This window comes from Haliotis asinina, chromosome 6 (genome assembly GCF_037392515.1).
Source record: "Haliotis asinina isolate JCU_RB_2024 chromosome 6, JCU_Hal_asi_v2, whole genome shotgun sequence".
Taxonomy (NCBI): Eukaryota; Metazoa; Mollusca; class Gastropoda; order Lepetellida; family Haliotidae; genus Haliotis; species Haliotis asinina.
Window position 1 is genome coordinate 3,938,453 of NC_090285.1, and position 15,487 is coordinate 3,953,939.

General features: G+C 41.4%; 1 protein-coding gene across 1 annotated transcript in view; it reads right to left on the reverse strand.

The window, feature by feature from the left end:
- Positions 1 to 2,925, reverse strand: part of LOC137286332 (potassium voltage-gated channel subfamily KQT member 1-like) — a 116,932-nt gene extending 114,007 nt beyond the window's left edge. Inside the window, exon 1 of the mRNA XM_067818122.1 lies at positions 2,552 to 2,925. The gene's annotated coding sequence lies outside the window, so the exon portion shown is untranslated. The remainder of the gene's footprint in view (positions 1 to 2,551) is intronic.
- Between the last annotated feature and the right edge of the window lie 12,562 nt (positions 2,926 to 15,487).

Sequence of the window (15,487 nt, forward strand, 5' to 3'; positions counted from 1 at the left end):
ACAGTGCTACAGTGGCCAGCAGCTACTGACAATGCTATAGTGACCAACAGCTGCTGACGGTGTTATAGTGGCCAACAGCTACTGACAGTGTTATAGTGGTCAACAGCTACTGACAGTGTTATAGTGGCCAACAGCTACTGACGGTGTTATAGTGGTCAACAGCTGCTGACGGTGTCATAGTGGCCAACAGCTATTGACAGTGCCATAGTGGCCAACAGCTACTGACAGTGTCATAGTGGCCAACAGCTACTGACAGTGTTATAGTGGCCAACAGCTACTGACAGTGTCATAGTGGCCAACAGCTACTGACAGTGTTATAGTGGGCAACAGCTGCTGACAGTGTTATAGTGGGTATAGTGGTCAACAGCTGCTGACGGTGTTATAGTGGCCAACAGCTACTGACAGTGTTATAGTGGCCAACAGCTACTGACAGTGTTATAGTGGCCAACAGCTACTGACAGTGTTATAGTGGTCAACAGCTGCTGACAGTGTTATAGTGGCCAACAACTACTGACGGTGTTATAGTGGTCAACAGCTGCTGACGGTGTTATAGTGGCCAACAGCTGCTGACAGTGTTATAGTGGGCAACAGCTGCTGACGGTGTTATTGTGGCCAACAGCTACTGACAGTGTTATAGTGGGCAACAGCTGCTGACGGTGTTATAGTGGCCAACAGCTGCTGACAGTGTTATAGTAGCCAACAGCTGCTGGCAGTGACAGCTGACCTTTCAGTATTAGCTGACTGGCTATTACCATTCCTCTCAAACAACAAATATCTGCTGGTGATGACACATATGTCTTCCCACAGCAACTGGGATACTCACCTTATTGGTAATAACACAGCAAAATTCTCAGCCACTGGCTACTAATGATAGCAACATTGTCTTTACCCAGGTTAACTGACTACTGATGATAGTAACATGACAGGCACACATCAAACGGCCACTAAACCAATAATATTGTCTTCCCACAATAACTGGCTACTAACCATGGCAACATGCTCTACCAACAGCTACTATCTACTAAATAACATATGGTCTAGCTGTGGAGATTGACTACTAAAGAGAATTCGGTGGTCTGCCCACAGTAGATGGCTACAAAATAATATACCATGGTCTTTCTAGAAAAACAGTAGTTCCATGATCCCTCCAGAGCAACAAACTATTTATAGCAGTCTCATGTTCATCAACAACTGGTTATTTACAATTAAGTCACAGACTTCCCACACCAACTGGTTACTACCAAGAATGCCACAGTCTTCCAATAGCAACTGGTTACTACCAACAATGTCACAGTCTTCCAATAGCAACTGGTTACTACCAAGAATGCCACAGTCTTCCTATAGCAACTGGTTACTACTAACAATGTCATGGTCTTCCAACAACAACTGGTTACTACTAACAATGTCACGGTCTTCCTATAGCAACTGGTTACTACCAAGAATGCCACAGTCTTCCTACAGCAACTGGTTACTACTAACAGTGTCACGGTCTTCCTATAGCAACTGGTTATTACTAACAATGTCATGGTCTTCCAACAGCAACTGGTTACTACTAACAGTGTCACGGTCCTCCTACAGCAACTGGTTACTATCAACAGTGTCACGGTCTTCCAATAGCAACTGGTTACTACTAACAGTGTCATGGTCTTCCTATAGGAACTGGTTACTACCAACAGTGGCACGGTCTTCCTATAGCAACTGGTTACTACCAACAGTGTCACGGTCTTCCTATAGCAACTGGTTACTACTAACAATGTCATGGTCTTCCAATAGCAACTGGTTACTACTAACAGTGTCATGGTCTTCCTATAGCAACTGGTTACTACTAACAGTGTCATGGTCTTCCAATAGCAACTGGCTACTATCAACAGTGTCACAGTCTTCCTATAGCAACTGGTTACTACTAACAGTGTCATGGTCTTCCAATAGCAACTGGTTACTATCAACAGTGTCAAGTTCTTATCACAAGTGGTTACTTACAACAGTTTTGTGGTCTTCCAACAGCCAACTGGTTCCTGACAAACACATCATATAAATCCTTTAGCAACTTGTTAATCACAATGATACTGTGGCTCTCACAGAGCAGCTGGCTAGTAGCTGTCAACTCAACAGATGATAGCTGCAGTGTTTGCAGCACTGTAACATACAGGTTGTTAAATGACACTAAAGTAGGTAGTACCACAGTCTCTGGTGTGGCATCAACACTTTGAGGCAGCTCATGGAAAAACTAAAAACGACAGGCACCTAATGTCTAAGCCCACAGAGTGTGTGCCAGTCACCAGACGTAAACTTATGAAATGTTGCCACAAAGGGAACATTAAAGTCGTTTGGTTACAAAACGCTGACGGCTTAGAACCGACAATGTACAAATGTACACAGACTCGTGTGGTAGGCAACTCAAGTGTGAGATTACCAACACAACCCATGCAGGTTGATTGCCCTTGCAACATTTCGTTCTAACACGCGATTAGTTAATGGTAGCGTTACCGTAGGTGGCAAAGCTTTTAGTCATATCACAACAGGTCATCAGGTAAATAAAAACACAACCTACCTGATCCTCTGCTGCCACTCTAGGTAGACATGTCCAGCGTGCTATAATAGCACGTTAACTCCGTGCAGGGCATGTTAACAACAGTGACTCCAGATGATGAACCTAAGCCGAGAGAAATGGTCAGGCAGGCTGTCTTCGTTGCGAACCATCGACCGAGCAGTGTCGCATAGGAGACGCGTGACAACCCGACGGTGCTGTGGACATGCAGACCACTCGAGGCTGGTGGGGATTAGTGTAATGATACTATCAAACTAGATAGCATCTCGCTGGTGTTTGATGACCGTTACAATATATTTGGGAGTTGGGAGAAGTGTCGTCTGTCCACCGAGTACCGTGCAGCAACACTGCAGCATCTGTGACTTGGGTGAGTGACTGACTTGAGCCTTGGGCGGCACTGTTGCCCGAGAACGGTCGATACCAGCGCCAACCACATTCCGGCCAAATGTTAAGCTTTCATTTTTAATACATTTATCTGTGTATCTATATGTATTTTCAATACTTCATTATCCGTTTTATTGTTCAGCAGATCGGTGCACAAGAGTAATCACTGTGAGAGGTCTAGTGATGCTGTCAATGATTGGTGTGCGCGTGGCGGGCTTCGTACCGACGCAATGTCATTGTACATGCAGATAGGGACTTCCGGCAACCTCAGCGTCTCCAACTCAAGATTTAGGTGACATCAATACACATTAGGAAAACCGTAGTTGTAGGGCACATGCAAATATTTTGATCTATATTCACATTCATGCACACTAAAGCACACAGAATCTCGCCTTCCCCACCATGAGTTTTATATGTGGAATACATTGAGAAAATTGGAATGTACTTCCTGGACAGTTCTGTTTGAGCAGCTCCAGCTCTGGCCTCTCAGGTCTGGATTCTATGAATAAAATGGTGTCTGATGACCCATCTACCTTTGTACCAGTAATAACAGAGTTAAAGCGATCACACATTGTTGGGTTGAATTCTTCCAAAGTAAGCGACAAACTCTTTCTTAATGAACATTATGTCTTCGCAATAGTATGTGGAGTGGAGTGTATCAAAACGTCCAATCACATATACCGTTTAAGTGCACTGTATAGGGGAACTGAAGTATCCAAATGGTTGATATATCTTCAGTCAGAAACTAGTGATTCAGATACACCAACAGCCTAAAAAACAGGCAGATATTTTCTGTGGACTTTGAATTAGGTTAAGTTCAGAATTGAAAGTTACGACATAACTGGATCTGATTGGAGATCAACTGGAAACAAGGTTTCTGTTAGCTGTATATCTGTAAAAAACCTTCATAACGTTATTTTGTCTCCCTGCCATAAAATCACAACACGTTGAATCAATCCTATGTTTTATAGCTTTTACGAACATCGCTCTCATGCGCGCAAATCTCAGACATAATAGAATATTTGTGTTAATCTGTAGTTGTTTATGCGTTGAGGAGGCAGATATTTTGAACAATGAAAACGTGTATTGCCAAACTATGGATAAGAACGAATTTAAAACTTTTGCTTTTTAAGTGAAGTCATAGATTTAAACTATGGATCAAAGATATAAGAATATTAATGAATGTTTTTAAGTGAAGTCATAGATTTAAACTATGGATCAAAGATATAAGAACGAATTTAAAACTTTTGTTTTTAAGTGAAGTCATAGATTTAAACGATGGATCAAGATATAAGAACGAATTTAAAACTTTTGCTTTTTATGTGAAGTCATAGATTTAAACTATGGATCAAAGATATAAGAAAGAATTTAAAACTTTTGTTTTTAAGTGAAGTCATAGATTTAAACTATGGATCAAAGATATAAGAAAGAATTTAAAACGTTTGCTTTTTATGTGAAGTCATAGATTTAAACCATGGATCAAAGATATAAGATAGAATTGTAAAACGTTTTAAGACCGTTGAAGTCAGAGATTTATATTGTCAAAGTGGGCGTCCATGTAGGGTTTATCTTGCACGAGGTTGCAGCCCTCCATTATGCTAGAAATACTGGATTGTTTGTTAAATCACTTCCATCGGGTAACGACAACTGCCAAGGTGCCATACATATGGCGGGTGGATGTAGTATTGTAGACAGCCCTTTACAGTACTGGGACTGACAACGTCTACACACTGCAATCACCAAGTATGGATTTCTGACAAGAAAACTAGTTTGCATGAGAATGAACGTGGAAACCACTCAGCGCTGTGACTGGTTGTTAAGGCATCCGCGATAAAAGCGTTGTTATAACAAGTCTTCTTTACATTAGTGCGTCGTTTCTATCCAGTATGTCCATAGTGTTTTAGGTACGTTCATAGTGTTAGTTTCCAGTATGTCCATAGTGTTTTAGGTACGTTCATAGTGTTAGTTTCCAGTATGTCCATAGTGTTTTAGGTACGTTCATAGTGTTAGTTTCCAGTATGTCCATAGTGTTTTAGGTACGTTCATGGTGTTAGTTTCCAGTATGTCCATAGTGTTTGAGGTACGTTCATAGCGTTAGTTTCCAGTATGTCCACAGTGTTTTAGGTACGTTCATAGTGTTAGTTTCCAGCATGTCCATAGTGTTTTAGGTGCGTTCATAGTGTTAGTTTCCAGCATGTTCATAGTATGTTAGGTGCGTTCATAGTGTTAGTTTCCAGCATGTTCATAGTATTTTTGACATTTGGACAAAGTGTTTGTATCCTTTGTGTATATGTAGTCTCTCTCCGTTGCCTAAGTTTTCAAGCAGTATTAGTGAATTGTGTTTGATCATTACTAGGCTTGGTGCTTTATGCAAGTATGTAATTATTTTACATATATGTAATATCCACTCTTTCGCTATCTGCTTTCTCTTTCTCCCATTGTTAACCCGAGATTTTTAGTGTTACCTGTGCGTCTTCTGATTCCTCGCCTAACTTCCCCACCTTTCACAGTATATGCCTACTATTTGATTTTAACACGTCTCTGGCTGGAAGCACTTCCCAGTGTATATTTATTATATCTTTTGCACGCTTTGCGTGCGAGTCTGTATCAACCATTCCCGCCTCGATGTACAATTTACCGATCTTGTTCAAACAAGGCAAAGTAAATCACTGACATATTTTCTCGGAAACTAGTAAGGTCACCTCTCGTTTGACGTGTCCGAAGTGAGACAATTTGAAAATAGAATTATTTGTGGAACCTAACATTTGTTCTTAGAATTGTAATACTAGTATGTGACATAAGATTTTTAATAAGTTATTTTTACTATCTATTTATTTATTGTTTTTGCAGGATTAGAAAAAAGACACGAAAACCATACAAGATTCAACAGTTACTTTATCACATGTATGTGAAAATGGGGTAGCCTAGTAATTGAAGTGTTTGCACGTCTTCCCGACGGTCGGGGTCCGATTTTCAACATTGGCGCACCATGCGAGACCCATTTTGGGTGTGTCCCACCGTGATGTTGCCAGAATATTGCTAAAACCTGCGTAAACCACGACTCTCTGAGTGAGTGAGTGAGTGAGTGAGTTTAGTTTTACGTCGCACTTAGCAATATTCCAGCTATATGGCGACGGTCTGTAAATAATCGAGTCTGGACCAGACAATCCAGTGATCAACAACATGAGCATCGATCTGCGCAATTGGGAACCGATGACATGTGTCAACCAAGTCAGCTAGTCTGACCACCCGATCCCGTTAGTCGCCTCTTACGACAAGCATAGTCACCTTTTATGGCAAGCATGGGTTGCTGAAGGCCTATTCTACCCCGGGACCTTCACGGGTCCGACTCTCTGAAAGTCTACAGTGATATAATAACCCACTTATAAAATATTATCAATAGATGTTTCTGTCATAGAATACAAACGTCTTGGTGTGCCTCTACTGGTGAAAGGCGTCAGAGATACGCCATGGTGTGCTCGTAATCAATACATCAATAATGTGTATACGAGATGTCCAAGATACAAATAATGAAAATGTTTCCATCCAAGTAAATCAAACTACTAAAGCTTGGCTTGACCCTTCAGTAACAATATAATTGCGAGTTGGTTTTTCAAACATGCAAACCAGTAAATCCTAATCAATGTTGACATTTTTCACGCTGGCATATTGGTTTCAGATTGTTTTGAAATTGAAACAGGATCGCGGAAAAAGGGCTTGTTTTTTGTCCTCGGTGACTGAGTCGGTGGTCGTTGGATTGATGTGATGTGAGATCGCGTGTCGCGATGAGGTCGTGCGCTGGCAAAGTTACCCCGATCATTGATTCTTCTGCCAACCAGTTACTTCACGAGGACTGCACATCTCCTCTGAACAGAATTTTGAAAAACAGTTTTCTTTTCTTTTTTTTTCTTATTCCTGACCCTGAAAATGTTATGTCTTCAGGTGACTCGACTAGACTTTAATCGGCGTTAGTTGGACCGGGTAGGAAACGGTCTGGTTCTAAGACACTCAGGGTGAAACTTGACCCCATCAAGTTCCAGGTTGAGTATACATATTGTAAAGCCTCGCCTAAACTCCCGAACTAGGGAACGTTTGAGTCCAGGGCCTAGATTTTCGAAGCTCCTTTAGCGCTAAGATAGTCGTAGGTTTGTTTCAACATATTTCATTCAATACTGAAAAGGACTGTAATTTATTACCTCCCACTCCCATCAGAAACATGACCAACAGAAAATAGACGTACAAAATGGGCACAAAAATATTAAGATATATCATACATCGCTTACTTTGTACAACGTAACTTCCTGTGGTAAAGTGACATACATTAATATTAACTTACGACTTTATGCTAAGAGAGCTTCGAAAAGTTGGGCCCTGAAGAAGATGTTCGTTATTGTGCATTGTGCGAAATGTGGTAAAATAATTACTGGTGAGTGAATTTGTTTTGCGACGTAATGCTATAATTCATAAGTACAGTGTCATCAACTTTTTGTCTGTGATTCCAATACGATACCATTTGGTGAACATTACACCGATCACAGCTGAGGATTCTACATGAAAGAAGAAACGAACCAATTGTTAAAATACCAGTCCCGACTGTAAAGAGATCATACCGCACCAATCCATGGCTCAGCGTCAGACTGTAGTTACTTCTCTGGAGATGCCATGACACAGGGAGGGGCTGTGTAGAACTGAACAAGAACATCTCTGGACACGGTTTATCCCGGTTTGTTATAAATCTCTAAAGGGTGGTGTATGATGCTCCCTGCCGTTATGGAGACGATGTGCTGTCCATCACATGACGAATGTCAGCCAGCAACACCGACTAATTTTCGCCAAATACGACCTGTTTGGTTCTTTGTCGTATTTATTAACAGTACACCAGGTCTCCTATTTGATGTGTCTATATGAAAGTAAATGTGCTAAATTCTCTGTAAAAAATAAATCACTGGTTTGGGTAATTAAGATCCAGTGTGATCTAAAGAGCTTACCTAAAGTAGGCCTCCAGTTGTTGACACAGACACAACTCGTCTACCACAACGACTAGACTGAGATATTGCTGATACAGACCAGTACTTTCTTCCACCACTGATACCTCCCCAGTGGACCATTTTTAATTATCATATGACGTAGGGTTCCATCCTCTCCTTCAACCCATTCTGACCCACCGTGAATGTTCCTGGGGGAAGTATATTTGTTTTGTTTAATTGAAGGATCAGCATCTTTCATTGCAGCGTAATCTCGTTTGTCTGGACGCATATACAGATGAGAGGAGCGCCTTGTTTGACGTGACAGAACTGTGTGACGAGGACTGTGTGTCTTGTGATAGGTGTTTCTGACGTGATCTTTGTGAAGTCACACATACGTCACATTGTTTGTATCTGGAGTTATGTGTGTGTGCTCTGTGACGCCTATCACTATTGTTCGGTTTGTGTAGTCAGTAGCGCCATGTACCCATTGAAGATATTCTGGGCTCTGTGATGTCTTTGCCTTGTATGTATTTGCACTGTGTTCATACGCTGAGCATATTCTAAACAAAATAAACACAATACATTAAGTCATAGAGCATAGTCTACGGTGGTCCTCAAATGGAGCATACAATCAGAATGAACGCTCTGATCACAGGGCTACCCAAATGCTTCCGGGTAAATACAGGCAACTAGACATTGGTGGACACAAATGGCCCCATTATTCTCCCTATGGAAACGTGAATTACTCGTGCCGTACACACTGCGATCGCTGAACGAAGGCCAGGTCGTACTTCTGAATCAGAATTACCAAGAGAAATGCGACCTGTGCTAATGCTATTGTGATTACAATGGAAATGTCAACAGGATAATATACTATCCCAGACCAAGACGATGACTCGTGTGTCTCTGAGATTAACTCCGATTACAAATGTCAGTTGTGAAATCAGCCATCAGCATTTTGAAAATAAAAACGAATACATTCACAAGCACAGACATAGCCTCTGTGTGACGGAAAGCCTGACCCCTCTAGGGGTATTTTCCTTCTCTATGTATAAAAGCCTACAGGCACACGATACGTGTCTGTACGAATGTCCACTGCGTCACATTACCGATTGACGTGACTGCATGAAGTCGATACTAGCTGAGTTGTTTACATGCATAGGCGACATTCGAAACGAGTACACTATCAACCACTGGGCGTCATGTGTTCAGTGATGGGAAGTGTACAATTTACACATTACCGTGGTGTGGCACTCTCATAGGTTCATATTATTGTTCATCATCATAGGCAGTCGTGTCAATGCGACATTTTAGTCGATATCCTTCATATCATTATGCGATAAATAAGCAAATGACAAACTACCTTCAAGCACTAAATATCCACACAGGACCATCTTTTTTAATCAGCCGTTGCTTATGTATTCTAAGACAGGTTTTCTGAGGTGTCGCGAACACATCTCGCCCACCATAGCTGCGAGTCTCTGTATGATACACTGAACGGTCACAAATTATATTCACATGCAATGTATACGGTTTCTTTTTGAGTGAAATTACCTTTGAATAGACATAATTGAGAATGAACAAAAATCGGTTCGTTATATTATAAGATGTCATTCTTAGCAAGCATATGTAGAATAATTAGCTTGTATTAGCTTGTAAGTACTTGTGGCATTCCAAAGATGTCCTTTAAAGGTCACATGCAACGTAAAAACAACTTTGCAGATTCTGATACCTTTCGGTATGCACTTACCGAAACAAATCATCAAAAATGCCAATTCAACCTATAAAGTTGAGAAAAAAAAACGCGATGAAGAAAAGCCCGCGAAATCGGATTTCAAACGATTCACTAAATTTCCCCAAGCGCTGGGGGAAAAAGTGGTTTCAACAGCTGTGCTGCGTATGACGCATGCGCAGTAAATAGGTTCGCGGAGCGTGAAACAGTAAGTCTGCCCGGAGTATGAGGTCGTGAGCAGTAGTATAATCTTGCTTGTGTACACAAACAAGTAAATAATCTACTCGTTACATAAAAACGTGTTGATTGTGGTAAGCAGCCTCTGTCACAGAGAAAGATCAATGTCTGGTTTATTGACACCTATATGGCTATCTGCCTGTCTGCTAACGATAGTATGCAATACACAGCTTCAGTCATTGACCACATGCAATTTGAACTTGACACCTATCAGGCTATACGCCATAAACAAAATAAATTGATTTATGGCTCGTGCACCCGAGTCCTGTCTCTGCCACATTATGTAATTAGACAGGTGTGATACTTGTACACATGGCATATTTTTATGTCTGTGGATTGCAAGCAAACTACATCCACTTTTCTCGGATGACTGGATCTGACGAAAACTGGTACCAACTCTTGTCAGTTTCAAGGCCTGCTTTGTACTTGGACGAATGAGTTTCCAGTCGCGCAGTAGTTCACCATCTCTACAGAGATGAATTTTTACTGGATCGAACACAAATTCAGAGAACATTTATCTACAAAACCCAACATCTCTATATACATTCTTTATGGATAACAACTTCTTCTAGTGCATATGATTATGTTTGACAACGATATATGAATCCAACCTGAAACGACGCATCAAGGAACATAAAGGAAGTTATTATCCATAAAGAATCTTACTTTCTTGTGACTCGCCATACTTCTATAATGCTCATCAAACAGATCATCTTTCTGTACACACAATGAGCCCTCAGCGTATCAGCAAATGAACTGGCCAATCGGAAGCCGTTGTTACACTTGAGTGCACACCAAACCGCGATGACTGGGTTCCGTCTCCCGAGGACTTCGTTTCGAGGGAAGTAAGCGAAAGTACAAAATATTGCACTTTTGAATCGCGATTGTACGATTATAATTTTGTTTATTTATTTTTTTACAAGCAGCAATGTATATTATATATCATGAATAATTGATAATTGTATTTTAATTATGTTTGATATTTTGGTTGCATGTGACCTTTAAGTTTTACATCTCAATGGAGTAATACGATGAACGCCAGCCAGTATTACAATAGTGGAATGTTGCAGATTTCCAGTACATTTTATACGGTTACACGTTCTGTTTCTAATTGATTAAATAAATATCCATACAATGACGTGGCTATGCATCACCTTTGTCAAAATGCTAATAAAACAAGAAACAAAAATACTTGGGCTACCCTGTTAAATCTCATTTTATAAATTAGCACTTTTAAGACTTGTGTTCTGCATGGATTGAACAAGGGATAGGAAACAAATAAGTATTCCTGTCATTTGTGCTTCAGAGATGTAAAGACTGTTTCTAACGAAACTTAAAACAAGATACATGTTCGCACACATATTCCTGTTCAAGGAACACTTTATCTTTTGAAAGTACTTCTGTTACATAAGCATTAAGCCAGTGAGAATATCATTAGCCCAATTTCCTTGTTGTTATCATTTTATGTTTTACAAATTAAAGTCTCATGCAGTTGAATATATTCATAAATACGGTATATGTGCTGCTGAAGAATGTTGTGATCTTTTGGCGTGTGTAACTAGCATGCATTAGGAATACAAGGTATATGTGTACTATGGTCGCCAAAGGGTGGCACAATACATATTTCTAATATATGATATTTATATCAGGTCATCCTGATAATTTTATTCGAAGGACGATGTCCCGAACATCTTCATTTAAAGTAAATCTCACAATTCGTGGTTTGTCATTCTCCCCAGTGTACGTCTTGTTGATGGAACATCTCCTTGACTGAATAGATCCCCCGGACAGTGGTCGTTTGTGACTCGATGTTTGCCTTTTTTTTATGTCTGAGTTGGCGGAGAACGCTCGTGAAACCAGTTTTAATCCTGTTTTGTGCCGGTTCCCCTGCTTCCAGACTGATTCATTTCTCAGATACCCCATGTTAACACGTTGTTCCTCGGAGCCTTCAAGTGAACTGGACACTCGATACATGTTTAACTGTCCAAACAGAACCTTAATTTAGCATAATGAAGGAACTCGCCATTGGACGTTGTGAGGTTCGCTTCAGCGCTCTCTTGACAGAACACACGTCCGGGCAATTAGGTTGCCACGTGTGTTATCAATCAATGACTTGATGTTATAACGTTAGCAGCTAACCAATGATTGCCTGACAAGGTGTAGAAACTAAACGCCCTTTCTGCCAAACGTTCTGCCGCCCAAGGTTCTGTCCGCTAATCAAAAGACTGTCGTTAAGGCCACCCCGAGGCCCACAAGTGCTAATTGGTGAATAACATGCTGCAGATCGCATGCTGCACTATCAGTGAGCGCTAGAATAAGTGGACCGTTACAGTCAATCAATATTTTCATTGAGACCGGCTTACAGCTATAACGACTTCGTGGATCGGCTTATTGCTTCCGATTAGAATGAATATCCTACAACACACCCTAACCTCCACGGACTTCATACCTTCGATTATCAAACCACGTATGTTAAAGTGTGGTGGAGATATTACATAACAATGAACGACACAAAGCCTCCCGATGATGGCTCTTCGCTTAATCTATCAGAGAATTACATGCTCCAGTAGAGGGGAATAACACAAATTTAGGTTCTACAGTGATGCCTGCCAGAGAGAGGTGAGGAACAATGACTTTCCTATATTGAGTTTGCGTGTTCCCTGAAACAGTCGCAGACTGACTTCATGGCATTCTGTGTCGACATGGTAGTATCCTTCAAGATTATAGCTTCTCGACCACTTCGCTCATACGAAGTGTTGAGTATCATCTCGTAATCTACTTTACACTGTGCTTTACATTGTGCCTCAACAATCCTTATTATGATATTTCTAACCTTACTTTAAGGGCCTGCATCAACTGATCCAAGGTAATGCTGTTGCCTCTTTATCTGTCCAGTGTTGTCTCTTTGTGCATTGTTGTTTTTAACTATATATACATATAGTTGTTCGTTTTGTGCTGTTGATTTTTGTTTGTTTGTTGTTTTTTTTCTGTTTTTGTGTTCTTTTGTTAAAACAAACAACAAAGAAAGAGAGTCAAGTATTCCACATTGTTGGACTAGTATTCCCGAAGGTGGTGAGATGATAACGAGGATAGCGACTCCTATACAACTTCTTGTTTATTGTATAGAGCGTTGTAGATTGTTTCCCGTGTTCAAGCAGAAAGTGACTATTACCACCAGGTGATGAAAGGTATAGATACACAGCATCATGTGACAAGCAGCAGATTAACACAAACAACAGTAGGTGCTTTATAACAAATGAATTAAATCGACAAAAAATGCATAAGATCGTGTGCTTATAAACTTCCACTACTTGCACACACGTCGAAAGAAAATAACACCTGCACTAAGTGACAGGAAGTCCCAGTGTGATGTTAGACTCGGAGCCTGAACCTAGAGAAAGTCTAGGCATGCTGTATTTCAGAATGTAGCAGTAAGTAAAGTTTGGGCGGAAGTTGAAATACTATTGGTCAGGGACTGTGAATGGAGACTGTGGCTAGGGCAGAAGTTGAAATAGTATTGTTCAAGGATTGTGACACAGACTTCATTACAGTGCGGATGGAGCGGACGTTAAAACAGTATTGTTCAGGGATTATGAGTTGACGACTTTACACTATGTGTGGAGCGGAAGTTGAAATATTATTGTTCAGGGTCTGTGAAACAGACTACATTACACTGTGGGTGGAGCGGCAGGTTTAAATTGTGTTGTTCAAGGATTGTGTGACAGACATTACAGTAAATGTTGGGTGGAAGTTGAAATAGTATTGTTACAGTGATTGTGATGGGAGACCTTTGTCTGGTCACAAGAAACGATGTCAATACTATAACTCGGTCTCAAGTAGTAGCGACACGATGTTTGCAAGGATATATGCCTCGTGGCATACGCCATGTGTACGTCCCAAAGGTTACGCGTTATTCGCCTTGACATTTATAAGATGTTTTTATTGTCATAGATACACGATTTATAACCGTAGGAAAAAGCCTTCATGGTTTGTGCCTCTTGGTGTACCCACAAAAACTGGTACGACTGGACCAACTGGACAAGAGAATAAGGTGCCAGCAGAAACCATATGATATAGTCTCTGGTGCCAGCGGGTGTCACTAAGTGGACAACATAATAAAGTGTCGCTGGAAGGTGCAGCCAGGTTGTAACCAGAACGACAACAGACTAGGATGCAACCTGTTTGCACCTAATGGACAACCGAATGAGGTGCTACCTAGCTGAACCAGGACTCCTGAGATGAACCATAAGAGCTTCAGAATAAGGTACTGCCGAGTTGAAACGGGACACCAGAATAGGATACTGCCATGTTGAACCAGGACACCAGAATAAGGTAGTGCTGTGTTGACAAGGACACCAGAATAAGGTACTGCCGTGCTGAACCAGGACACCAGAATAAGGTACTGCCGAGTTGAACCAGGACACCAGAAGAAGGTACTGCCGAGTTAAACCAGGACACCAGAATAAGGTACTGCCGAGTTGAACCAGGACACCAGATAAAGCTACTGCCGAGTTGAACCAGGACACCAGAATAAGCTACTGCCGTACTGAACCAGGACACCAGAATAAGGTACTGCCGTGTTGAACCAGGACACCAGAATAAGGTACTGCCGAGTTGAACCAGGACACCAGAATAAGGTACTGCCGAGTTGAACCAGGACACCAGAAGAAGGTACTGCCGAGTTGAACCAGGACACCAGAATAAGGTACTGTCGTGCTGAACCAGGACACCAGAATAAAGTACTGCCGTGTTGAACCAGGACACCAGAATAAGGCACTGCCGAGTTGAACCAGGACACTAAAATAAGATTCTGCCGTGTTGACCCAGGACACCAGAATAAGGTTCTGCCGAGTTGAACCAGGACACCAGAATAAGGTACTGCCGTGCTGAACCAGGACACCAGAATAAGGTTCTGCCGAGTTGAACCATGACACCAGAATAAGGTACTGCCGTGCTGAACCAGGACACCAGAATAAGGTTCTGCCGAGTTGAACCAGGACACCAGAATAGAGTACTGCCGAGTTGACCTAGGACACCAGAATAAAGTACTGCCGAGTTGAACCAGGACACCGGAATAAGATACTGCCGTGTTGAACCAGGACACCAGAATAAGGCACTGCCGTGCTGAAGCAAGATCTGGTGGACAAGAAGAAGCTACCATCCTTTGGCACTGGATAGACAACAGAAAACTCTAGAATCCAGTTGTTGGAGAATCCGTTTCCGAGCAGCCAGACACGAACAGACACACCAGGTAGTGAGATTACAACGGGTTGTGTATTAGTGATGGAGAAAATAATTCGACTTCGCATCAGCTGGGCTTGTCCTACTGTGAATCCTAAGGAGGGATTTTAATCAAGTTCCTGAGCTGTTTGTAGTTAGCGGCCATAAATTACTTGCCAATCAATAACAATCGACGACTAGTCACGTGTGAAATTACAGCAATCACGTATCAAAGGATAAATAATTACTAAAGACAAAAAATAGATCGTCAGTCGATCACGCTCATTTTTCTTGTTTAGTGAGATGCACAGGAATGTTGCATCCCTTTTGTGAATCACGCGCGGACAAGGGTGTCGGGGCGAGTGTCAGACCCAGTCACGTGATATTGAAGTCAGGCAG